The sequence below is a fragment of the Gymnoscopelus microlampas genome, assembly GCF_963454915.1.
Source record: "Gymnoscopelus microlampas genome assembly, chromosome: 13".
Lineage (NCBI taxonomy): Eukaryota > Metazoa > Chordata > Actinopteri > Myctophiformes > Myctophidae > Gymnoscopelus > Gymnoscopelus microlampas.
In genome coordinates, this window is record NC_139950.1 from 46,536,131 (window position 1) to 46,558,182 (window position 22,052).

Below are 22,052 nucleotides of genomic sequence, written 5' to 3' on the forward strand. Positions count from 1 at the left end.
AAATGGAGGCCATTTATAAGGAACATGTTTGTATTTGTGGTATAATATTACTGATTAGTATTTAGTTTGTTGATGAGTTCTACTCCCGACCTGTGGGGGGCAGCAATGAACATTGCATTCAGTCTACCAAAACGCAGAAGCAGCTAGGCTAGGAGACCTGTGTCCACTTCGTCAACATCTGTTCAGGTTAATGCGTTGGATTTGTGTCGTTTATGCTTTGTTTTACCAACCTGACTGGAGAAGCAAAAACTTTAGCAAGGTATAGTACGTTTATACTCATTTTGATGTATTGATTGAACGTCTTTGTTGTTGTTGACGCATGTTACAGTTAAAGTACACATTTGAGGACTGCAGGTAGGACACTAGGCCTACCTGGTGTTAGCAAACAGTGCAAGCTTATCAACACAGTTGTTATTCAAACACGTACAATATAACGAATACAATATAAATCACATTTAATTGACAACAATTAGGTATAGTAAGAATTGACACTGAAGGGGGATGGGTAGGCCTATCATTAAATACATTGAGAGTTCTAAGCAAACATAACATTCAATATTCTCAATTGGTTAGTGATTACTGAATACTATAAGTAAATGATGTGCAGCAACATTTACAGAAAATATATATCTACAAGCTCAATATCGTGCAACATTGTAGATCGGCTGTATATGGTTACTGTAGGTGGTGTTTTTATTAGATCTGCAAAGCTATGCCTATTGCATGTAACAAGTTACATAAGGATAACAGCTTTTAACATTAGTATAGATAGACTGATAGGTTGACTGCTTTATACAAGAAATGACCAGGTCAATGTGTGTGAAACCCAAAGAATGAGACGAAGGAAGATTGCTGGTTTAAGTTAAAGATGTATTGAAACTTCAAACTGTTGAACATACAAACTTCAATAGCATAGTCATGTAAGGAAAATATAAAAATTAGGGGCCCTTTAAAGTCTTTCCTGAAAGTTAAGAGTTCCAGTTCCAGTGGGTTCCAGTTCCAGTGGAACAGGGTTCCTGTATTCAACAGGTAAACCCCTTAACCTGTTAGGGGGGGGAGGGTTTGGCTCCAAGGTCAAGTTCCAGTGAGCTAGCTCGCCATCAGCCAACACTAAAAACCTGACCTAAAGGCCAGGTGAAATAAGTGTAATCAGTATCTTTTCTTGCACAACATGATTCAATTCTCAAACATAAATTACTGTCATGAACCAAGCCCCTGTTTCGCTAACTTTAAGATCAGTGGCTCACTAACCATTTACCAATAGACTTGATTTTCATGACATAACGTTAATTGTTGATTTTATTATAATGATGCTGACTTAGTTAGCTAAAAACTAAAAAGTTGATATTGCTTTCTCCTCATTACAGTTGTCATCATGTCTGACACCAGTGAAGAAGCAGAAGTACAGGCCATACTGGCTGATGCCATTATAGCAGCAGCTGACTTGCATGACATTGAAGTAAGTTTATTAAATTAAATCAGTGCATGGTCACCATGATGATGTTGGCTTTGATTTTTTTAATTATTTTATTATTCTTATTCGTATTCTTTAACAGGAGAAAGATGCAGATGAGCAGACTGTCACAGAAAAGTTGAAACACACTGAGAAACCGGTGCGCTGGAGGAAGCGAGATCAGTATGGAGAATTGATTGCAGAGAAGCGATCATCTGCAGGAGGTTTGTGTGACTTCACTGGATTCATTGAGCACGTGTTATATCATTTTTATTGTTGTTATTCTTAAAAATATGTTTTTCTGCTTGGTGCAACGATATTGCGTTTAACATCTTATCTTTAATATCGACCACTAGTTGTTGGACAGTTCCCAGATTGTCTGTTCTCCATCTCTTTCTGCTGTGTTAACCTCTTCAAATAGTGCAGCGGATCAGTACTGCCTCCGTTAACCTTTTTAAGCATTTTTCTCGTGCGGCGATTTTGCGCAGTGACATTGATATCGGCAAATAAACCTCTTTGTCCCGTCTGTGTCCCAGGGGAGATTAATTAGTGCCAAAATCCATATGTTTATGTCCCTGGGACGTCAGAATTCCTTTAGTCTCTGTGTGTGTGTGTGTGTGTGTGTGTGTGTGTGTGTGTGTGTGTGTGTGTGTGTGTGTGTGTGTGTGTGTGTGTGTGTGTGTGTGTGTGTGTGTGTGTGTGTGTGTGTGTGTGTGTGTGTGTGTGTGTGTGCACGTGTGCGTGGGGTATAACCAGGCATGAAAGGGGCAGTTGATGTTCTTGCAGCCCACTGAAAGGTTGATATACTAAATAATTACCATGACCTTATGATATTTTGTCTGTCAGGTTCCCGAACAACATCTCAATTAAAGCCCAAGCATCATGACGCCCGTGCTAGCACATCAACGGAGGGTAAACAATATTATTTGCATGGTCTGAAACTGGGAGGGATGCTAGTGTGGAAAGATATCAAAACCAGGAATCAATTCTTATCCAAATGTTTCCCTAAGCTTTCCTTGACATCTGGATGATAAATTATTCCCGGGTTTGTTGTGTGGTGTTTAAATGCTGTAGATGATTTACATATCATACAACCCTGCAACTCATAAGTTATTTGGTTGTCGACATTCAAGCATCATTTTCTTTCTTTTTCTATTTCTAACATTTCAAGTTACCCCATTTGAAGTGGAAGAAGCACGTCAGACAATTGGTAACGACGTGAACATGTCTTAATATTTGTGTGTGTGTGTGTGTGTGTGTGTGTGAGTGTGAGTGAAATGAACATTTCTAAAATAATAATACTGGTGACCGGTTTAGTTGTTGGGATATTTGACTCACTTTAATGTCATTGCTTTGTCTTTCTTATTAATTCTTGGATTATAGTTTTACAGGTCATTTCATATTATACATCCTATTAATACTCATCAATCAAAAGTGACTATATCTTGGAAGATAATATTTTCCCTCTCTGCTCTAGACTCACAGCTACAGGTCCTAAGTGAATGCTTGATGGACGATCCATTTCAGGGTTCAGAAGAAACAGCAACTGTTTGTAGGACCTGGGAGATGCGACAGACACTGTCAGATGAGAGATGGGAGAATGAAAGACCTCATCTATTAGAACAGATGCTTTCAGCAGAGAAAATCCCAGATGCATATAGGAAATGTGACCACTGCAAAACAAAACAAGCCACAATAAGATGCAGAGATTGTCTGCCTAAAGAACTCTTTTGCAGTGAATGTGATGTTGCATTTCATAAAAATTGTGTTTTACACAATAGAGACTCTATGTTGCAAGGGTTTTACAAAGCAATTCCACCTACGTGCTACATATCAGTAAATGATGATGGGGCAGTTGCATTATGTGAACAAGGTATGTTAGAAATTGTTCAAAAGTTCTTTCAGATTTAGAAAATGGATGTTTTATGCATTATCATGTATTTATTTCTTTACTTAATATTCTTGTTGCTGCGGTGACACCCTGAATTACTACCCCTGTGTGGTTAATAAGGTTTTGTCCTATCTTATTGTACAGCATGTCTGTTACCGGTTGCTTGGCCCAGCACTATTTGCAGATGTTCTGATGACTACACTGTTGGTATTGGAAGACCCATCATCTTGGTCACCATAGACGGTAAGCATGCAATCATTGAAGCATGAGGCTATGAAGTAGAAATGTCTATATACTGTATTTGGAGAAAACCAAGTTTTATAATAGTGTTAACTTATAAAGAGTAATGTTTCCTTTGTTGAAACAGGACGCTATGATCTGTCCCTGCCTTCAATAACATGCAACTCTTGCTCTGAATGTTGGACTCCTGCACTGAAGGACCTCCAGGCTAGTGGCTACTGGCCTGGTCATGTAGATTTTCAGACAATATACACAATTGATGTGTTTAAAACATTTGAAGAGCTGAAAATCTCTGCACCAGGTCTGTCCCGGCAGGCATTTGTTAAAATGCTCGAACATCGTTCAAGCAGCTTTGGACGTGTAAGTCGTGAAACATTTTCCTTTGTTAAAGTTTGAAGTCGTTTGCACTTGATGATATACCATGGTTAAGTCTAACAACACAAAGACCTACAGAGTTTATAAAATGAGGCACATAATGTAATATCTCATTCTCTACGTCCTGTTTTATTACACAAACAGTCAGGGAGTATATCTGGTGACAGTCTACAGCGCAGCTTCTTGGAGTGGACATACTGTCGCTATGAGAAAGAGAAACATCTGAGCAAACAAGATTTCTCCTGCCCAGCCTGTCCTGTGGATGTAGCAGCAATTTCTATGGACGGAAACCGGAAGATGTATCGCTTCAGTCGTACTACAGGGTATTGGTTATTTAAATACTTTCATTCAACAATAAGTTCTCATAAAAAAGTGAATTATAACAATTCTACAATAAACTGCCATCAGTTTGAAGCTAATGGATTTCAAATGCAATATCAAAAGAGCTCTTGTGCATGGATTCTAATCTAATCTATCTCCTTTGCTTAGAATGGCTGGAAAAAAGGCATACTTTGATGGTGATTTTTTGGCAAAGGACAAGGAAGTGGGAGAATTTGTGGAGAGGATCCGGAATAGAGTCCCACCTGTGAGTTGTCCTTATAAGTTGATGGCAAAATATCACACAATATAACATACAGCAACACCAACCTGCCATTCCCCTCTATTCTCAGCATGCCCTGTATTCTTGCATAATAAATTAAAGTGAAAAAGGAATGTTTTGGTAGCATTCCCAGTTCCCACACAGATGCACTCCAGTTAGACTTGATCATCCATTGGCGATTGAGAGAAATTAGAACATTTAGCCTACAGGTGAAAAATGTTTAAGCGAAACAAGAGTCGAAAAGGTACACTTTTATTGACTATTTAAAAATATATAGTACATGCTGGATACTATGGGTTGGGTAGATAATGTCTTGGCTTACAGTATCCTTTATGTTAACTTTGAAGAGATGTTTAATTTGTCTTCTTTTTTTACTTGTGAAAATGTTTTCAAAGGTACCAGGCAAAGGTGTTTGTGGGAAGTCGCAATGGAGAGCTGCAAAAGAGACTTCCAAAAAGTCTGCTTCTAATGTGGATGAAGAGGGCGTGGAGGTCGCTGTCTGTCGTCATGGCGTGTTATTCAAGGCCTTGAACATGTTTAGAGGAGAGATATTTGCATATCCTCTTTTCCTGCACAAAGAGCTGGCGATGGCGTACAACATTGACTTCCTTTGCACTGACATCATGTGCAAATACTACCCATACTTAAAGAGGTTATGTGAGTCTTTCCCAGAACTGGAACCACTACTACAGAATAAGCCGTTCCTGTCTGTAATGCATGCCAAGGGTCATTCTGGGAAATGTGAGGTAAGTTCTCTATTTTCTAAATATTGATTGTAATAGTGTAATATGTTATCATATTGAAAATAGTTGCCATATGGGTGTAATTGGTTTACAAATATACATTATTATACATATGTGGGCGGCAGTGGCTCAGGAGGTAGAGAGGCTGTCTCGGAATCCCAAGGTTCCATGTTCGATTCCTGGCCCCTCCTAGCTCTGTGTCTCACAGTACGTTTTAACAGCGGGCGACTCTGGGCGATCAGGATTAGTATTTTCCGGAAGTGCATTATATGTCTATGAGAGCCGGCAACTATACTGGCGATCGGGCGAAGTGGGCGATGAAAGATGAATTTTCTTTATCTTTTGGGCGATATCGCCCGAGAGTCGCCCGCTGTTAAAACGTACTGCAAGTGTCCCTGAGCAAGACTCTGATCCCTAAACTTCTCCCGGAAAGCGGGTTTGTCCATGGTTTACTCCGCCATGGGCCAATGTGAGGTGCATTGTAAAGTGCTTTGGAGAAAAGTGCTTTGTAAATGTAGTCCATTAACCATAAAGCATTTTTGCAAGTCATGAAAATGACAAAATATGATTTTTCATTGCACTACAAATTATACAGGTGCAGTGGGGTGGACGGAATCAGGAAGGAGCAGGTTAGTTTTCCAACATGCAGTAGAGAATGACTAACGTATTAATTTGATTATTTCACTGTCTGTGAAATGGATCTGACATCCAATGTTTGTTACTGGTTTTCTCTTGTTTTCCAGGTATGACTGTTGGTGAGGAGGTTGAGCAGGTGAATTCGTTTTTGTCACGTGTTGCACTGACAACAAAGTACATGACCAAATCTGGTAAGGAAATAAAGTTCTCTACAACATGTAGTACATGATTTTTTATATTGCCACCATTATATCAATTAGCTTGTCATCCTCTGCCTCACATCCACTAGGTCAAGAAACAGAAGAAAATTGATATGTTACATGCTCAAAGACCTCTGCATTGCAACAGTTTTAAATGGTAACTATTTTTCTATTCAATCATAGCTCGAGCTGATATGATCACCATACACGCACGAGGATGGAATGTGAGGAAGAAGAAAACCCTGCACAAGTACCTCTCTCAACGATATGTCAAGGTATATTTTCTCTTTTGTCATTTTGGATTCACTAACATGGATCACACCCTTAAAGTGGGTGATGGCAGCATCAAATTGCAGCAATTTGGAAGTGCTAATCCTTGATGACTAGTTGCATTTCTTGCTTTCAGCAGTACTATTGAACTGTTGTTTTAATATGAATGTCATACATGACATCCTAGTTAATTGTGTATGTTTTATACACTTCAGAGGAGCCAGAAAACTCAAAACAATAACAACGTTTATTGACGAAGGACAACCTATTCTTTAGTATTATAATTAATTATTTTTTACTGGAAACAGAGTGTCATTAAAAATGAGAAATTATAATTCTACCACTAATATCCATTGAAGATACTGAAGAGGACAACTGATGCTGAGACAGACCTTGACACTGTGAAGACTGATCTGAACATCACAGATGAGGATCTCTTGGAGTGGATTGAATATGTCAAGAACTGGGCTTTAGCAAGTATGCACCCTCGAGCTCAAAAGTGTAGCCATTCTGGACTGTGTTTGAATGTGTGTTTTTTAACCTCTGATAATGTATTAAACAGCTCCAAATGACATCAGTGCAACAGGAGGAGCGGTTGGCCTGCAGCATGTGATGGAAAGCTTGGCTTTAAAAATCCAGCAACACCAGAAAGATAAATATCGTCAAAATGGTGTGTTCAGATCAACTAAGTGTGTATATTGCTCTTGTGAACGACTGGTTGGTACTATATTGTAAATCAATAAGATTGCATGGTGTTAAAATTTGGCTCTTTGTTTTACAACTTCTTTTCAGACAGCAACAAGGCCAGGCAACGCATTGCTTCAAAGATTCTGAAGGAGAAGAAAAAACTGGAGGAAGCCATTGTTCTGTACAATGAACTGGTTTCAGATGGGGAGCCTGTAGGCTCAGTTGACACTGTCCTTGCTGCAGAGTTATGGCCATGGGACAATGGTATGTTCTTATGTTCTTTACAATAAACTTGTATATATCTGAAATATTAACATATATTTGTAGAACTCTGTATTTAACCTGAATTGTAACACAAGAGAACGTTTCACATTGCAGCATTGGACATTTCTTTAAAAATAAAGAAAAAGGCTTTTGACAAAGTAATGCTTCTCCGTCGGCTGAGGGAAGAAAAACTTATTCTTGTGAAAGAAATGCAGCAGCACTGGAAGTCACTATGCGGCTACTCAAGGCGTTTGCAAGAAGATCTCTCTAGTGACTTTTTGAAAGAATGTAAGTATATATTTTGATACAAGAGTCATGATATTTCATATTTGTTCATTTCAACAAACGGCATACCACATTTTGATAATGTACAGCACATGCATATCAGAAATGTAGTAACTTACTTTAAAATGTAATTGTGAAATCATAGCCTGCTCTCATCGTAAATTATTATTATTATTGTTTTACAAAATTGAAGAAAGCATACATAATGCCATTAGATGGAAAAGTAAATCCATCTTTTTGTTCATTAGGTCTTCCTTCAGAATACACTATGGAGGCCTATGAGGGACTGCGGTGCATTTTGAATGCGCAACTGCATGAAACTAAAACACAAATGACAGAGGTGCAGTCTGTGTACCAGAGCATCGTTGACAGAACTGTCCTGCGTGAAGAGGAAGAGGAGGAGGGAGAGTTTAATGAATATCCAATGGACTCGAGTGATGATGGTGATACTGACAGTGATACTGGTTACTAGCAGTGGTGGACAGTAACAGGTACACTTACAGTCTTAATTCTTAAGTGTAACATCTGAAAAACATGAATTCCAATAGATTGGGTTGTATAAAAGGCAAAACAGTACACGATAGGGAGAATCGGTAAATAACAAAAGAAATGTTTAATTGTCTGGCGTTTCCTTGAGATTGAGGTGTTTGCATTTGTTTTTCTTCTTCAACAGCAACTCTGCCTGGCCTCTGTGATGGGAACCAAAGACGTCATTCAAGCATTAGACCATTGGAGACTGTTCAGGCCGTGACCCCCCAATTTCACAATACAAGGTCTACTAAACTGGGAGACTCATTAAGCACTGAGCTTTTTTAAGATGAGATCCCCATGCACACAAATCATGATGACATATAAGACACAGACAGATAAACACAAAAACTATACAGAATGTCATACAGAATGTCATACAATCAGCTTACAGGTTACTGGTATGAAGAGTGAAAAGAAAAGTACAAGAGAAAAAAAGAAATATGGGGGGGGGGTGTAACATGATAACATCATCACCCACTTTGATCATGAAGCTCTCAGCCTTGCTAAGGTTAGGACTGGACCCAAAGAGGATGGATTCAGTTTTGCCCAGGTGTAATGATAGTTTGTTGTCGGAGAGCCAGGTGCAGATCTTGTTGAGTTCAGAGCTGAGAGTTTTCTCAACCTGCAGCCTGTTCCTGTCCGAGACCAGCAGAGCCAAGTCATCATCATAAAACATCGAAACATCTTAACTTCAACTTTTTCGTCTTCTAGGGATAGCTTTCCCAAGTGTCCATGTTTACACTCTCAGAGTTTACTTGACACTTTCTTCTTCGTTTTACCTTGATGTTTAGATTGTCACTTTAAATTGTACTGTTTGTTATGATTAAAATCAATACCCGTGTTTGGGAAAATTGTATTTGGGTGTGTTAATTTCTATTTATTTGGTAAATAATTTGTGACAGGACACTTGTGGGTATTTTTATTTTACTGTTGAAGGTAGTGTACTATAAGTGTGTGTGTTTGTGGGGGGAGATGTTAAAAGGAAAACATGTTCATTTATTTATCAATACATTGCTAAAATAACAATTAAATATTTCTATTTTAGGAAGCCCATATATTAATGGAACATAAGTGTCTAATTGCATTTGACTTCACATTGAAAAGGAAACATCAGATGTCATTACCTCCCAGACACTCGGAGTGGCGCTGTTTAGCATGCCAATGGCGCCAATGTTTATGGAACGTTTTCATTGATTGATTGATTGATTGATTGATGTACTTTATTTAGTAAGACATGAGAACAGTACATGACAGTACATAACAGTACATGGAAGTACAAATTCACAATACAAGGTCTACTAAACTGGATAGCTCAGTTAAGCACGTAGCTTGTTTAAGATGAGATCCCCACGCACACAAATCATGATGATTAAATGTTTGATACTGAGAATAGCATAGCAACTTCATGATCCAAAATGAATGAAACTTCAGATGAGGAGATCATTGTGTCATTGGTCAAGATTCAAGACATTGGTGAGAAAAGACATGTCATTGTCATTGACATATTTTTCAAAAACAGCAGATCTACAAGCTCATAGCGCTATGAGCTTGTAGATCTTCTGTTTTTGAAAAATAATAAAGTATGTTGATATAATATCAGTGGTTCTCAAACTCTTCATGTCAAGGACCCCCAAAATTATATGTATTTGTCTGCGGACCCCCTCTCCATATTTGATCCCTTTAAATTAAAACTTCAAGATTAATTTTCAAAAACAGCATCTACAAGCTCAGCGCTATGAGCTTGTAGATCTGCTATTTTTGAATAGCCAAACAAATCTAAAGTGATAAAGACTCGTTTCTGGATTGGATGGGTTAATGTCAACAAAGTACAGACATAATCTTATTAGAAGGGTATTGCCATCACTGGGATTCGAACTCGGGCCGAAAAACCCGTATACCGTAACCTTAACCACTACACCACAGAGCCTGATTACTTACATAGGAGAGAAGTCAGCCTTAGCCATACAACACAGCAGTCACAAGTTAGATAATATTATATTTTAATTTGAATTACGTTTAATATAGGCAACTAGGCTATTTAAAGAAGGTGCTCGCCTGGCCCTGAACATAAACCCTCTGAATTAAACATTCTTAAAGCTCTAAACACATTTAATTATGGCTTATTATTATTATTAATATTTGATTCGGGATATTAACAGCAAATAAACAACATTCAGTACGGTGCGTGACTGGCCCTGAACAGAAGAACCCAGTGTTAAACATTTAACAGCTCTAAAAACAATGAATTAGTGCTAGTTATTATTATTATTATTATTAATATTTGATTTGGGATGTATCTGCGTCGCTTTGAGCAGACGTTCGATAGAGACGTTTCCTCACACAGCAGCCTCAGACAGCAGATGAATGAAACGTTCGATACTAACGAAATTTAACGATATTTCGTTCCTATGTTACGTTTTCCAAAATTGCGAAAATGTACAATACGAACGTTTAAGCATGGAGACTGGGTTGGTGTGTGTGTGTGTGTGTGTGTGTGTGTGTGTGTGTGTGTGTTAATCCTGCAGATCTGGATGATGCCCCCTTTCCTTTTCCTCTCCACCTCCTCAAACCACTGTGTTTTCTCATCTTTTAACACACACACACACACACACACACACACACACACACACACACACACACACACACACACACACACACACACACACACACACACACACACACACACACACACACACACACACACACATGGATGAAGGAAGCACTCACATGCTGTGAAAATGTGATTCTACACACAGGGTTGTGTTGAAGCTGCTGATTGAAAATAACATTTATTTTACCCTTCACAGCCTGGTGACGCACGTACGCACACACACACACGCACACGCACACAGGCAGGCACACACACAGCTGTGTAAGTCCACCTTCACAAGAGATAGCTCATTCCACACAGATAAAAAAATATATATATATGAGTAATTTTTTGTCAATAGAACGTCCGTCCATCCGTCCGTCATGTCTGAGGGGGCAGTGCCCAGCAGGGGGAAGTGGTGAACACTTGGTCTCAGAGAGCATACAGGGAACAAAGAGAATCCAGTAAACCAAGGAATCTTTTGGAAGGAAGAGACCTGCTGGACGCAGGGATGCGCCATGACGCTCATGGAAGGCAAACCTCACACCGGAAGTTCATTAAATACATTGCAGTCAATGGAGCCGGCTGGACCAGCTCATGAACAAACATTATTTCTGAACGATTGCAACCTTCGTCATATAATGGGTTCAGGAATATAAAAGAAGACATAATTATCACGGGTTGTTTTATGATCAATGTTCACAGTGTATCATCTTATTGAGGCATTTAGACAGCGGCAGGTATCGTTTCTGTCTCGGAGGTATCGCAAGATTTTGTTGGGAAATGGTGGACAGTCTGGTGATGCTTTGGCCGTTCAGAAACATACTTTGCGCTCTTTAGATACCTCTATAAAATGATACAGTGTTCACAGCAACACAGCAGAAAACAACGTGTGATACGTCTTCTTTTATTTTCCTGAGCAGAGTATTTTATAAAGGTCTCAATCATTCATAAATAGTGTTTGTTCATAAGCTGTCCAGCCGGCTCTCATATACTCCAATGTTATTTCATTGAACTTCCGGTGTGAGTCTGTGGGTCTGTGACCCATTTCCCGGGTATTTTTTGCAGGATCTAGAAAATGACGTTGGCGACTCTTCCTTGTTAAATAAATTCCTTGCAGTAAACTAGGAAATGCAACCCCCGCTAAGCATGATGGGACAGACAGACAGACAGACAGACAGACAGACAGACAGACAGACAGACAGACAGACAGACAGACAGACAGTACTATCTCTGAATGAGAGCCATTCAATTGGTGTTTTCTCTGGTTAATGTTATTAACTACTATAAGCTGTATTCTAAACTATTCACTCAATCTAATTAACCAATACATCAATATTTATGATTTTCTGCTTTCATATGAAATGAAAAAACGAAAATGCTAGATCACTCTGTAGCTGTATTCAAAATCAGTCAAATTACTCAGCAACTGTTACCACTAGTGTTTTCTTTCTTTCTTTCTTTTTCCCCCTTTTTTTCTTTCTTTCTTTCTTTCCTTCCATCCCTCCCTTCCTTAGTATTGTGTAAGCCGTGCAGGTCTGTGTCTTTCTGCTGTTAACTGTATTGTTCTAATAGTAAATTAATCAATATGGTGTCCATGCACACACACACACACACACACACACACACACACACACACACACACACACACACACACACACACACACACACACACACACACACACGCGCACACACACACACGGTGGTATGAGTAATGATCAGGTTTATTTAAAGGGACAGTTCAACCCCCAGGACACTTTAAATCATTGTTGTCAACTTTAGATACACACATTAATGATAAAACTGTGTGTGTGTGTGTGTGTGTGTGTGTGTGTGTGTGTGTGTGTGTGTGTGTGTGTGTGTGTGTGTGTGTGTGTGTGTGCGTGCGTGCGTGCGTGCGTGTGCGTGCGCATGCACGTGTGTGTGTGTGTGTGTTTATAAGTGACTATAGAGAAGTGTGTCAGAGATAGTAGAGTGTGTGTGTGACACCACTGTCACACTGCAGTGTGTCTACATAGGTGGTGCACCTCAATCAGACAGATCCGTGTTAATCACATGACTTTAGAGATACTGTGTACCGATTTGCTTGATGTTTGGCCAAAATCTATAGGTTTATAAAAATATAAAAACAAATGTTCTGCATAAATAGGCCTCCTGGTGGCGCTATAACAGGCCAATCTGAAAAATTCAGGGCAGAGGTTCGCCTTTGGCATCCAGGGAGTGTGTGTGCACAGTTTCGCAGCGACCGGGCCAACGGTGTCACTCTGTCACTCTGGAGAAGACAGACAGGTATGAGGACATACTGAGTATCTTAAATACTAATCCCTATGGAGGATAAAATTAGATAAAACACTGTGGCATAGCTCTATGGAGGATAGAATGTGATAACACACACACACACACACACACACACACACACACACACACACACACACACACACACACACACACACTGTGTCATGTCACAGCCTTTCACCACATTCACCGCTAAACTCACACAATTGAATTGAGAATCTCCTGATAGCGAATATTCTATTGAAAACACTTTGATGCTTTTTTCTTAACCTCATTTGATACATGAGAGTCTCTGTGTGGGAAGAGCACTCTGTGAGCACACACACACACACACACACACACACACACACACACACACACACACACACACACACACACACACACACACACACACACACACACACACACACACACACACACACACACATTACAGAGGCTTGTGGGTAAATAGACGCGGCAGCACAAACAACTTCCTGGAATCAGAGTGAAGTCATGTGACCTCACCTTCCCTTCCCGTCACTGAGGAGTGAGAATGAGATTAAGATGTTAACACTCTGTGTGTGTGTGTGTGTGTGTGTGTGTGTGTGTGTGTGTGTGTGTGTGTGTGTGTGTGTGTGTGTGTGTGTGTGTGTGTGTGTGTGTGTGTGTGTGTGTGTGTGTGTGTGTGTGCGCACGTGCGTGTAATACTATCATAGTTCAATTTTCCCTACTCTCTACAAAATGGTTTAAGCCTTGAGAGAGAGAGAGAGAGAGAGAGAGAGAGAGAGAGAGAGAGAGAGAGAGAGAGAGAGAGAGAGAGAGAGAGAGAGAGAGAGAGAGAGAGAGAGAGAGAGAGAGAGAGAGAGAGATTTTACTCATATACTGTCATTTTTAGTTAGTTTGATTTACCTGAGTGTCTGTGTGTGTATATAGATATATATATATATATATATATATATATATAGATAGATAGATAGATAGATAGATAGATAGATAGATAGATAGATAGACAACTGCCCACAAAAGGTTCGGAAACGTAACTTCGGTCGATTATTTCTCCCCTTTAATAATACCAATTGGTATTGTGTTTTCGATATTGTGTTATCGTTGATTACTCACCTTTACAACGAGGTACAGGTTGTAAGGATCGGCATTTGTGGAATGAGCTAAATTTGCCAAATTCTCCCAATATGCTTCTGTTGGTAATCGCTCTTGTTTTGAGCGACCTGCCAGCACACACCTGCTGAGAGGTGTGTGACTGACACCTGAACATGGGTTCTGTAACTTTGTTGAGTTTGTGTTGATGCTCTAAGCAACACTGCCCCAATGGAAAGATGCCACGTTTAATATGCCCGTGAAATAGGGCAAGTGAAGCTGGTGTTCTGTTATGCAGATTACACATTATTTGGAGTCAGCCCTGGTACCGTTTACACATTTAGGACCAAGTTCTGTGAGACTGGTGAAGTCACAACCCAAGAAGACCGGTTCCTCACCCTTGCTTCACTGAGGAACCATAGGTTTTCTTCCAGAGATTTCCCGACAAGATTTGCACAGCGGTACCAAAGACAGATGTCAAAGTTGTAGGACCCATGCTCAGGTGCCAGTCACACACCTGCCTGAGACGGTACCAGGGCTGACACCAAATAATGTGTAATCTGCGTAACGGAACACCAGCTTATACCTATTGCACAGGCCTTATCATGAAGGGACATACGTGGCATCTCAACAGAGTTGCAGAACCCATGTTCAGGTGTCAGTCACACACCTCTCAGCAGGCGTGTGCTGGCAGATCGCTCAAAGCAAGAGCCAAATACCAACAGAAGCATATTTTGGGATTTACACACTTAGCTGTGTTGCTCATTCGACGCTGTAAAGGTGACTAATCAACGATAAAAATAATATAAAACACAAAACCAATTGGTATTATTGAAGGGGAGATATAATTGACCGAAGTTAAGTTTCCGAACTTTTTGTGGGCAGTTTATATACATCCCCCCCTTTAAGCCGATTCATTCCTCCTCACACAAATTGCTGTGTTGTCACTGCTGTTGTATCCTACCGGCTCACCTGCCAGTTAGGAGCCCCCACCGGGAGGACGTAGAGCCTCTGTCCTACTCCTCCCACCTAACACTCCCAAGGTCAGAGAGAGCAGGATGAGGCCGGCAGGGCACTGTGTCAGGCGCACCTCCTACGTAGACGCACTGCAGTGTCACAGTAGAGCCAGTAGGAGGTGCATCAGCTACGTAGACACACTGCAGTGTGACAGTGGAGCCAGTAGGAGGTGCACCTCCTACGTAGACACACTGCAGTGTGACAGTGGAGATAACAACACTGCAGAAGACCTGAAGTAAAATATGGAGCTAAGATGTTTCTGCCCGACAACAACAATACACTGTATTAACCAAAGTGCGAGAGAGAGAGAGAGAGAGAGAGAGAGAGAGAGAGAGAGAGAGAGAGAGAGAGAGAGAGAGAGAGAGAGAGAGAGAGAGAGAGAGAGAGAGAGAGAGAGAGAGAGAGAGAGAGAGAGAGAGAGAGAGAGAGAGAGATGCCAGTTATTCTTCTATTCTCTCTATCTTTCCCGGAATGTCGCTCTGTGTGTGGGTGGGGGTTTTCTTGTCTTCTTCCCGCAGCCTCTTTAAAATGAAACCTGAGATCTGGAGAACCAATCACAAAGCTTTTAACTAGCTGAGATATGGACCAATCACAAAGCTTTTAACTAGCGGAGATATGGGGGGCACTCACTGTGTGTGTGTGTGTGTGTGTGTGTGTGTGTGTGTGTGTGCATGAGTGCGTGCATGCGTGTGCGCGTGTGTCCTGCACTGTATCTCATACAGTGTATCTCTCTCTCTACTTAACAACCTCCTCCCATAGATTTATGTAACATGAATTATTCACACACACACACACACACACACACACACACACACACACACACACACACACACACACACACACACACACACACACACACACACACACACACACACACAGCACACACACAGCAAACAAGCACTCACTTTAAAATCTGATCCTCAAACAAACAAACAAAGATATTTCTCATCATAAAATGACAACAATTCTGCAGAGAGATTGATTGATTGATTGATTGATTAATTGGCCGATGTATTGGTTGATTTATTTATTTCATTCATTTTCTCTTTCTTTCTCTCAGTTTTTCTTTCTTTCTTTCTTTCTTTCTTTCTTTCTTTTCAGTAAAGGGTGTGATACTGGCTTCTTTCCAAAACTTGTTGCCCTGCTGTTTTATTCACATACCTGTAGATGGTGCTACTTCATTCACATTCATGGTCAATGGCTGTGTGCGAGTTCAGATCAATTGCTCCAGCCACTGAGGAGAACCAGGCAGAACAAATGTTGGCCTCACCATATTTTGGTCTCACCGCACAGAGGTCTGTAGAATTATAGGAGGATAGTTATGATAATAATCCATTCCATAGTTTATAGTTATGATAATAATCCATTCCATAGTTTATAGTTATAGTTATAGTTATGATAATAATCCATTCCATAGTTTATAGTTATAGTTATAGTTATGATAATAATCCATTCCATAGTTTGTGGGCAGTTGAATGTCGGTTGTTTTCATCAACAAGTGTCTTGTATTTTAGGTAAAAACTAGGCATTTTTGTCTCCGCCAGGCCAATGGCATGGCGAGAGAGTATGTTTTACCCTCCGTCCGTCCGTGTGTGTGTCCGTGTGTGTGTGTCCGTGTGTGTGTGTGTGTGTCCGTGTGTGTGTGTGTCCTGTCTGTGTGTTAGCAGCTAATCTCTGGCACCGTTGGCCTGGTCGCTGCGAAACTGTGCACACACACTCCCTGGATGCCAATTCAGAACCTCTGCCTCAAATTTTTCACATGGGCCTGTTATAGCGCCACCTGGAGGTCAATTTGTGCAAAACCCATTTTTTTACATTACTCCTACAGATTTTATCCAAACGTCACGCAAATCGGTACACAGTATCTCTATAGTCATGTGATCAACACGGATCTGTCCGATTTTCCATATTCCATCCTCATTGGCTAAGGTTCGCTTCCAAAATTTGCAGGATTGGTCCGTTTTGAACAAAATGCCTCAAATCATGAACGCAGCTTGCGATTTCCGTGAAATTTCACAAACACATTCCCACTAGGCCGAGGAAGAAATGCCACCCTTTTTCAAATTGGCCTGTTATAGCGCCACCAGCAGGTCTAATTTAGCAAAACACATTTTTGGAACAAAATGCCTCAAATCATGACTGCAGTGTCCGATTGCCGTGAACGACCTAAGAATAAATGGCACCCTTTTCACATTGGCCTATTATAGCGCCACCAGGAGGCCACAATAATGTACCTGACCTGGCGGAGACCTGTGCTCCGAGGAGCACTTTCTCTAGTTTACTGTTGCTTTTTCTCTTCTGTGTGGGCAGGTGGTCAGTATGTGTCTGTGATGTCTTGGTACAGTGGGTAGGTGGTCAGGAAGTGTAGCTCAGTCTCTACTTTGTTTTTTGTGCAGTGTGTGTCTTCTCTTGGGAGCCAGGTCTGCCAATGGCGGCCTTTTTCCCATCACAATACTGTGTTATTCACTGAGTCTGTATTTAGCCAATGTTTTCCTTAGTGTTGGATCAGTCACAGTACTCAGGTGTTCTGCCACTTTGTATTCTCTGTTTAGAGATAAATAACATTGTAGTTTGCTTTGCTTTGGGGTTGATTCTTTCCAGGTTGTTATATAGCTTTCTTTTTGTTGTCTTATCATCTGTTTTAGTCCTGTTTGTTGTCTCATCATTTGGTTTAGTCCTGTTTGTTGTCTTATCATTTGGTTTAGTTCTGTTTGTTGTCTCTGCCAGGCCGAAAGGCATGGCGAGAGAGTATGTTTTGCCCCCTGTCCGTCCGTGTGTCCGTCCGTCCATGTGTCCGTCCTTCTGTCTGCGACCAGCTAATCTCCGCCACCGTTGGTCCCGTCGCTGTGAAACTGCGCACACACACTCCCTGGATTAGATCAGCCTGTCATAGCGCCACCATGAGGCCGACTTTTGCAAAACAATTTTTTTTCTATTACTCCTACAGATTTTGTCCAAAAAACACGCAAATCGGTACACAGTATCTCTATAGCCATGTGATCAACACGGATCTGTCTGATTTTCCATGTTCCATCCTGATTGGCTAAAATTGGCTTCCAAAGTATGCTGGATTGGTTCATTTGGAACAAAATGCCTCAAATCATGCACGCAGCATGCGATTTCCGTGAAATTTTCCACAGAGATTCCCACTTGGCCCAGGAAGAAATGCCACTTGAAAACGTTCACATCAGCCTCATGGTGGCGCTATAACAGACCAATTCACGTTTTTAGCTATAACTGCACCGATCTGCGTCTAACTTTGCACGCACACTCCCTAGAGGCCAAGGAAAAACCTTTGCCCTGCATTTTTTACATATGCCTTTTAGAGCTCCACCAGGAGGCTGAGTTTTGTCAAACACATTTTTTCAGATTCTGTCCAAAAATCACACAAATCGGTACACAGTATCTCTATAGTCATGTGATTAAGGTGGATGTGCCCGATATTTCATATTCCATCCTACTTGACTAACATTGGCTTCCAAAGTTTGCAGGACGCGTCCCTTTTGAACAAAATTCTTCAAATCATGAACACAGTGTGCGATTTCCGTGAAATTTTGCACACACATTCCCTCTAGGCCGAGGAAGAAATGCCACCCTTTTCACATTGGCCTGTTATAGCGCCACCAGCTGGTCTAATTTAGCAAACCACATTTTTGGAACAAAATGCCTCAAATCATGAATGCAGTGTCCGATTGTCGTGCAAGGCCTAAGAAGAAATGGCACCCTTTTTCACATTGGCCTATTTATAGCACCACCAGGAGGCTACAATAATCTACCTGACCTGGCGGAGACTTGTGCTCCGAGAAGCACTTTTTCTAGTTGTCTTATCATTTGGTTTAGTTCTGTTTGTTGTCATACTGTATCATTTGGTTTGATGTCTTATCGTTTGGTGAAATCCTGTTTGTTGTCTTATCAATTGGTTTAGTCCTGCAGGACTTATTTTGGTGTCTCTAGTTGTGTTTGTGGACAAAGTCCCACAAGTAGCTTGCTGAGGGAGCATCTGTCTACTAGTCTCTCTGGCTTTGTTATGTAGCGTGTCTGGGTCATTTTCTTTAGGTTGTAAAAACACACACACACACACACACACACACACACACACACACACACACACACACACACACACACACACACACACACACACACACACACACACACACACACACACACACACACACACATTCCTTGCAGTAACTTTTCATCTCCCTGTCTAGGACAAAAACATACATCATGGAAATAATAACATTAACCAGAAATTATGTTTGTGATCCTTCCCACACGTTGTGTCATGTTCTTTATAAAGATACATGGACTTTAAAGTCATTTTAGGTCATGGGAAGAATTTACAAAATGGAAAAACTGGTTAAAGCTGTGAAGTTACTAAAAGTTGTATTCATAGAGAGGAATAATAATAATAATTAAAACAACACTAATTATTATTAGTGTTAATTCCCCATGGCCTTAAAAACATGATATATTAAAGCAAGTAGCCCAGGTCTTTAACTGAAGTAAAATGTGACTGAGCAACTTTTACTTAAGGGACTGTTTGTGTGTGTGTGGGGGGGGGGGGGGGCGGGGTGTCAGTTTCCATATGCAACAGAAAACATTGCATGCAAAGCTTCATATCTGCATGACTGCATCGCATAAAAAGACCGGGAACGCAGCGCGTGTGTCATTTTTAGATTTCGTTGGGCTATTCAAAAATAGCAGATATACAAGCTCATAGCGCGGCACCGAGTGCCGCGCTATGAGCTTGTAGATCTGCTATTTTTGAAAAATCATGAAAAGTTGTGCAAATATTTGATTTTTTTTTTTTTTTTTTTTTTTTGCAGACATTTGTAACTTAAATCTTTGCTTCTGGGGGTTCCTGGAACTAAATATTTTACAAATGTTTGCTTTAAAAAATATATATAATCCAAGATTTTGCCACAAATGTTCATGATTTTTCAAAAATAGCAGATCAACAAGCTCATAGCGCGGCACTCGGTGCCACGCTATGAGCTTGTATATCTGCTATTTTTATATAGCCAAAGAAATCTTAAAATGACACAGATGCGTTCCCGGTCTTAAAGGGTTAAAGAGGCTAAAAGAGGCTAACTAACCACAGAGTAGCCTGTCAGACAACACCAGATACAAAGATACATCCGACGTTTGTAGCTGTAGCTCTAGCGACAAAGATATAAATCTACAAACCTACAAATTCAAGTCAGGGGCGTCAATTGGGTATGGCAGGCTATTGCAGCTGCCATACCCTGGCTCCAGGGGTAAAAAAATAAAATGTAGGCCTACTTTGCGTTTAAAATCTTGATTTTATCAACTAACTGGCTGTGCGCATCGGAGGAGCAGCGGAGCCTGTCATCAAGGGGCGGGCCGTGTGTGTGTGTGTGTGTGTGTGTGTGTGTGTGTGTGTGTGTGTGTGTGTGTGTGTGTGTGTGTGTGTGTGTGTGTGTGTGTGTGTGTGTGTGTGTGTGTGTGTGTGTGTGTGTCGAGACACGAGAGGAGAATTAAAACACTCGCCCCAAAACACACTCGCCCCTATGTTTTTCGCCGACCGAGGCCGCCAGATATACCCGGGCGAGTGTGTTTTGGCTTTTGGGGCGAGTGCTTTTGGACGAGGCGTTCTTGTGAACAAGCAGTGAATTAAATCACGTGTCGCCGGTGGAATACAAGTCGGAAAGAAAATAATCAGGAGCTCAACAACATATAAGAGGATACATGAGCTATAAATCTGTGCTAGATGCAAAGTGTGCATATTTAAGCAAGTATTTTAAAACAGTGAAAGCTACCGAGGAAAAAGGAAAAAAAAGTGATAAACCCCCGCCGGCCGCCACGACTCAAACTAACGACCACGTTGTGAATAATTATAAACAAACAACCTCCTGGTGCCTCCTGGTTGGGGGGTAATTTGACCAAAACCGAAGGTATTGAAGAGGAGAATGTTATGGTCATCAGAGATCAGAGGATCTAGCAGCTGCCATTCTGATAATGTTAGGAGCAATGGACCAGGCAACAGTGATACTACGAGCAGGTAGGGTCCCGTCCAAAGTGTTTCTAAATGGACTGCAGTCTGCACAGAACCCTATCCATCAGATCCAAAGTATTATTATCATACTCCTATTACAGAGAAGATTTCATACCCCCCACTTTTTGCAAATGTAATTGTGTTTAATCTTTTTGATAATAAATCGGTAAAATCAGGCAAAAATAAGAATTAAATAGCATAACCCTAACCTAACCCGAATCCTAACCCTAAAACCGAAATAAAGTAACCAAAAACTGGAAAAAAACGAACCCAATCCGCCCAGAACCGCACAAAAATTTCGCGCGCGCGCACGGGGGGCTCATGCACGCGCGCTGCGCGCGCGTGCATGAGCTGCCATACCCTAGCTTTCGCTGAACTGACGCCACTGATTCAAGTTGAGCTGGGTTCAACTTCCAGATACAACTGTAGCTCCGATGTCCGCACGTTTGATGACGTCAGCGACAGCGTTGAGCAACACAGATACAAAGCGACACAGCGACAAAGATGCGTTGTATTTTTTTATCTTTTAATCTGTCCGTGTGAACGCACCATTAAATTAGACATACAAACACCTTTCTATACTATATTAGTCTAGACTGACTTCAAACACATGCAGTTAAAATAGTTCACAGTTGTTCCCCAGAGGTGGGTGTGTGTGTGTGTGTGTGTGCGTCTGTGTGTGTGGGTGTGGGTGTGCAAGGTCGTGACCCCAGAGGTTAATCCTAAAATGCGTCCAGGGAGAAACTTGAGCCAGACTAATGTTACAATAATATGACACACACACACACACACACACACACACACACACACACACACACACACACACACACACACACACACACAAACATCAGGCTGTCCAGACAGTGTTAATAGTATGTATA